The 6,000-nt window shown below is 42.9% G+C and overlaps 1 protein-coding gene across 2 annotated transcripts in view; it reads left to right on the top strand.

Moving 5' to 3' along the window:
- The first annotated feature begins 612 nt into the window (after nucleotides 1–612).
- The window catches only part of GPSM2 (G protein signaling modulator 2), a 52,660-nt gene continuing 47,272 nt past the window's right edge, over nucleotides 613–6,000 (top strand). For both annotated transcript variants that reach the window (XM_010343976.2, XM_010343975.2), the window contains exon 1: nucleotides 613–815. The gene's annotated coding sequence lies outside the window, so the exon portion shown is untranslated. The remainder of the gene's footprint in view (nucleotides 816–6,000) is intronic.

Genomic DNA, 6,000 nt, shown 5'->3' with positions numbered 1-6,000 from the left:
TTATTGCTCTACTTTTTTTTTTTTTTTTTTTTTTTTTTTTGAAACGGAGTTTCGCTCTTGTTACCCAGGCTGGAGTGCAATGGCGCGATCTCGGCTCACCGCAACCTCCGCCTCCTGGGTTCAGGCAATTCTCCTGCCTCAGCCTCCTGAGTAGCTGGGATTACAGGCACGCGCCACCATGCCCAGCTAATTTTTTGTATTTTTAGTAGAGACGGGGTTTCACCTTGTTGACCAGGATGGTCTCGATCTCTTGACCTCGTGATCCACCCGCCTCAGCCTCCCAAAGTGCTGGGATTACAGGCTTGAGCCACCGCGCCCGGCCTATTGCTCTACTTTTTAATGTCTGAAGCATAAAGAAGAGGACAGGAAAGAAACTTCGATCTGAGCGTTGAGGACACGTCCCGGAGCAGAGGAGGATCAAGCTCCCAAGTCCCCCGTCACCTTGACACGCAGCTGGGTTACCAGGACTAAGAAGAGGGGGCAGCCCCGCCCCGCCCCGCCCCGCCCCGCCCCGCTGCTCCGCCCGCCATTGGCCGGTCCGAAAGACGCGGGGCGTGGTCGGTTTGAATGAGAGCGCCTGGAGCCGGGGCGCAGGCGCAGAGGAGCGCGGCGTTGAGGCCGGCGGAGCAGTTGGATCCCCTGGGTGGCGGAGGGACGCTCGGGGGAAGCGAGGGGCGCCCAGAACTCTGCCCACGTGACCTGCCGGGGGCGGGAGCAGGGGGCTGCCTGGGGGAGGGGCGTGACCACCCCCTGTCGCCCGAGGCGGCCGCCGCTGCAGGCTCGCCGCGCACTCAGGACCCGCCGGCCCGCGGGAGGTGAGCGCTGCCGCGACTCGGGGTCTGAGGCGTTGGAGGGGCTCTCGGAGGGAGGTGGTAGGGAGGGGTGCGAGTGGGCTTCTTTTGTCTAGAGGTCTGGGGGCGACGTCCTTTGTTCCGGGCGGAGGTCGGGCCGGGGGCTTGCGGCACCTCCGGGCGCTGCGGGGACGCGGCGTCCATCCAGGGCGTCCGGCTCCAGAAACCAGAAACTCGGCGCGAGGAGTTGCTGCTTTTTTGTTGCAAAGTCTTAAAATGCGAGTAAAGCGCCAGAGCCTCGTTCCCGAGTCTCTTTTTAAGATAAAAAGTATGCTAGAGTCCAGCGACCTCATGCGTACTCTGAATGTGAGTAACAAATCGTGAGTTAAAGCCCGAATCTCCGTGGAGTTCAATCCGAGGCTGATTGCAGTCACTTGGAGTCGGCCGCGTGCCACCTAAACCAGGCAGTTTATAGCAAACACCTGCGTGGACCATGTTTAAATTACTGAATTTTGGGGCACCACCTGGTCGATTTGCCACAGAAATTGCTAGTTGCTACAAAAAGTGTAAGTAAACATAAAATATGAAGAAAACTCTTTCCTGAAATATATAGGATACCTTCAAATAAAAAGTGAAAAAGGTCTGTAATTTCCTTGTTTTAATAGTAACCAACTAGAGCATTTGAGCTAGTAGCATTTGAACTCTGCTAAAGAAAACGAGTAACGATGGAAATTTTATTTTCCTTAATGCGTAATTTAACCGCACCGTAGAATTAAACGAAGAAGGTTCTTGGCTTTCCTTTCTGTCGAGTTTGCACTGGAGCGTTCGTGGGGTGTGTTGGAAGTTAACAGGACCAACCGAGCTGAGTTTTCAGCTGCCAGTTTAGAAGGGTGTACCGAAGATTTCTGATCTGATAACAGCCGGTGTGATTGCATCTGATAAATGCCGCTTTGGCTTGGGTTCTCACTATTCAAAAGCAGATTTAGTTGATTGTTTAGAAGTGAATAAACAACATTAAAACGGGAAGACCACTGTGGGTTGACATGATGTGTGTAAGAAGAGTGGAGCCTCTGGGATCGGAGCGGTCTCACACCTCCTCCTCTTTACAACTACATGGAGTCGTTTTCGCAAGCAGTTTCTCAGGCCATTATTTGTAATTTAAGTATTGGAGAGGTTACAAAGTAAAAAGTTGTGCGATATTGTTGTAGAGGCATGTCTCCAAAATCCTCTCTGGCCAGATAAGCAGTTTAATTGTATGTTCTGACGTTATTAAATCAGAAATTCGGTTTTACAAACATTTTAATATAAATCTGAGACTTGGTACTAGACTAATTACAACAGTGATAAGCTATAGTAGTTTTAAAAATGACTTTTTCATAAAGTATTTCTAACATCTATCTAAAAAAATTTTGTGATTAGTTCTCTGGGATTTTAAAATTGAAAACCTGACATCGATTTAGATTATTCTAAATTTATTTTAGATGTATTAAATATGTCTATGCTATAATAACAGTTACTCTTATTACTACAGCACTATGTTAAGTACTTTTGTTATGTATCAGAGCCAGGTCCTGTGTGAGATGCTTTATAAATCGTGTCTGTAATTATCACGATACATGTTAGGTAAGTGTCAGTATGCCCGCACCAACTGAGAGTTTAACTAGCGTAAGATCATATAACTAGTTAAGTCATTGTGCTGAGATTCAAATCATGGCCTGATCCCAAAGTATATGCTGTATTGCTTCTGTGTGTCCATTTAAATCTCTGCTGTGTCTCTGGATTCCATCTGCAGGGACAAGTTCTACTTTAAAGATGCCTGTAGGTGCTGTGTTTTGTTGTAGCTTGGCAGAAATATTTTGGTCTTTCTGCTGGAACTATCTTGCTTCATTATCTCATAAATCATCAGTCACATATTTTCAATATCCTTTTAATCATTTTTATGCAAAACATTTGTAAGTGAAGAGTAAGACTTTTCTGAGTTTTTTACATGAATATGAATACAATATTTACTGTGGAGAAGAAATGTATTACAGTCCGATTTTCTCACTATTACGTGGTTCTTTTGCCTCGTCATAATTTCTGTCTTCTTCCCAGGCAAGAAATGAAAGTTTGTTGGGCATCTCTTATGTGCAAAGCAATGTCTGGTGGTGTGAGATGACAAAAGAATGCTTCCTATTCAGTAGTTGTTTCTGGAGTTTTTGTAGTTTTTTTTTTCTTTCCCCCTCCCCATTCCTGCCTTACCTGTTGCTACCAGTTTGTCTTCCTAGCAGGGATCCAATTTGACTATTCCTTTGTGGGGAAAAAATCCTGCAGGGTTCCCCATTGTGCAGATAAAAGACTGAATATGTGCTACTGCCGCATATTCAGAGTCCCTCACAATTTGTTACTGCTCTGCCCTCTCAGACTTCTCTTCCCCTATGCTGAACCCAATGTGCTTATCCTGGAACACATTCTGTGCATTTCTACCTCTCCCTTTTTTGGGGGGCCATTCTTTCCCTTGACTTTCTGCCTTTCCTTCATTTGCTCAATAAGATCTACCATCCTTCAGGATGCAGTACAAAATTCCTTGCTTCCAAAAAGCTTTTCCTCGTCCCTTTTAGTTAGAATTGCTCTTCCCATATTATCTCAAAACATTGTTGAATAGAAACATTTATTTTCCCACAGAATGGTAACAACTTTTGGGACGAGAAAACAAAATCATGTTTAATATGTTTTCCTATGGAGAATTCTAAACTCAAACTCTCTAGGGACCCTCTCTAAGCATTTATAATCTTTCTGAATATGGGATTTATTTCTGCTTAAAAATGTGTTTGGGCCAGGCACAGTGGCTCACACCTGTAATCTCAGCACTTTGAGGGGTCCAAGTGGGCAGATCACTTTAGGCCAGGAGTCAAGACTAGCCTGGGCAACATGGCGAAATCCGTCTCCACTAAAAATAGAAAAAAATTGCTAGGCATGGTGCTGGGCACCTGTAATCCCAGCTACTCGGGAGGCTGAGGCAGGATAATCACTTTAACCTAGGAGGTGGAGGTTGCAGTGATCCAAAATGGCACCACTACACTCCAGCCTGGCGACAGAGACTCCATCTCAAAAAAAAGTGTCTGAAGCCAATTTTGCCTTTTTAAAGTCCTTCTGTTAAGAAAACTGATTTATTGTCATTTACTAACTCAAGAACAATGCTTAGTGGAAAGGGCCATTTCTTTTCTATTTCACTAATGAGCTTTAAAATTATCATGTGTATGTATTCATTGATTGAAGCTGATGACTGACCATCATTGGTAGTAATAAATGGCTATGCTTACCGAAAAGGTTTACGTATAGTTCAAATGATCTAACCTGGAGGCAAGAAAAGTAAGTTATATTTATTGTCTGATGAGTGTTACTAGTTTATATAGATCCATGGATGAAAGAAACAGACCAAAAGTTATTGGCATTTAAGTGGCAGTCAGGATCAGATAGTTTAGTTTAGATAAATTGAAGGAAGCACAAAATGTAACTTGGTTTGCAAACTTTTTACTGCCAGTGGAGTAAAGCAGGGCTAGGACTTCTTTGATAAAGAGCTAGCCTTTTTTGTCTACTCTGATTGCATACCTTGGACAGTGCCTGAAAGTACACCTAATTGTCTAAAGAGAGTCTATTCTGACTTTCTAATCAGATAATTCAATGTGAGGCAGTGAGAGCTATGTACTAGTTGATCTTTCTTTATGCTTCTGTCAATTTCTGGGATATGGCCAAAAAAAAAAAAAAAAGATTGCTTTTTCTTTATGTTAGATGCTGTGATAATAGCAATTTTGTTAATCGTGAGGTTTTTGGAGCATTGCTTGGAAGATGCTATTAAGAGACAGATTTGTTCCTTGCAAATTGTTTGTTGTGAATTGTAATGGAGGTTAGAGGTTGACCTTGATGACTTCTCAGTTTCCTTTCAAACTTTTATTTTTCAATTCTTGATCCTGTGATTAAATTTTCTTATCCTAATGAACAAATTTGTAATTTAACATTTGTTGCAAATTTTACTAGTCTTACGCTGTATACACACACATTGTATCTGGGAAGTAGGTTTGTTAACTCCATGTAATGAGGAACATGAGTGAACACATTGTTGCTGAATTGACTATAGAGAGTTCTTGAAACATGAATCATGAATCAAGAATTGCTTGTTTGTTCAGTGAATAATTTTTTTGTGAAATGCTACCTAATTGTTATGGAGACTGTAATGTAAGAGGCACTTTTTTGGATATTCTTCCTTTGAGAATAGTAACACCATATTATAAATTGCACTTACTAAAATAGTAAATAGCATTCTTTCTGTCTTCTTGCTTATTTTAATGGTCTTAAAAATGGTTCTCTGTGCAGTTTCCATCAAGTATTTTGAAACTTCATTGATTTATATTCATTTACTAATTTATTAACTTGTTAAACATATAAATGCTACATGTTTACATCTTTTTTTTTTTTTTTTTTTTTTTGAGATGGAGTTTCACTCTTGTTACCCAGGCTGGAGTGCAATGGTGCGATCTCGGCTCACCGCAACCTCCGCCCCCTGGGTTCAGGCAATTCTCCTGCCTCAGCCTCCTGAGTAGCTGGGACTACAGGCACGCGCCACCATGCCCAGCTAATGTTTTGTATTTTTAGTAGAGACGGGGTTTCACCATGTTGACCAGGGTGGTCTCGATCTCTTGACCTCGTGATCCACCCGCCTCAGCCTCCCAAAGTGCTGGGATTACAGGCTTGAGCCACCGCGCCCGGCTTACATGTTTACATCTTAATGAGTATGAAATTAACATTTCATAATGTGATATTTAGAATTTTATTAAGAACTCATGGATGAGAAAATTATTTTATTTTTTAGAGACAGGATCTCACTCTTTGGCCCAGACTGGGGTGCAGTAGTGCAATCATAGGTTACTGTAACCTCCAACTCCTAGGCTCAAGCAATCCTCCTGCTTCAGCCTCCCAAGTAGCTGGGACTACAGGCACAGGCCATCACACCTGACTGATTTTTTAATTTTTTGTAGAAAGAGGGTCTTGTTATGTGGTCTGGGCTAGTCTTGAACTGCTGGTCTCAAATAATCCTCCCACCTTGGCCTCCCAAAGTACTGGGATTACCAATGTGAGCTGCCGGGCCTGGCTGAGATAAATATTTAACTTTAATATCAGTATCTGTGGGGAATTGGTTCCAGGACCCCCTGAGGATATCAAAATCCATGGA

The sequence above is a fragment of the Saimiri boliviensis genome, chromosome 11, assembly GCF_048565385.1.
Source record: "Saimiri boliviensis isolate mSaiBol1 chromosome 11, mSaiBol1.pri, whole genome shotgun sequence".
Lineage (NCBI taxonomy): Eukaryota > Metazoa > Chordata > Mammalia > Primates > Cebidae > Saimiri > Saimiri boliviensis.
The sequence above is the reverse complement of the archived record's forward strand: the minus strand, read 5'-3'. Positions and strand labels throughout refer to the sequence as shown.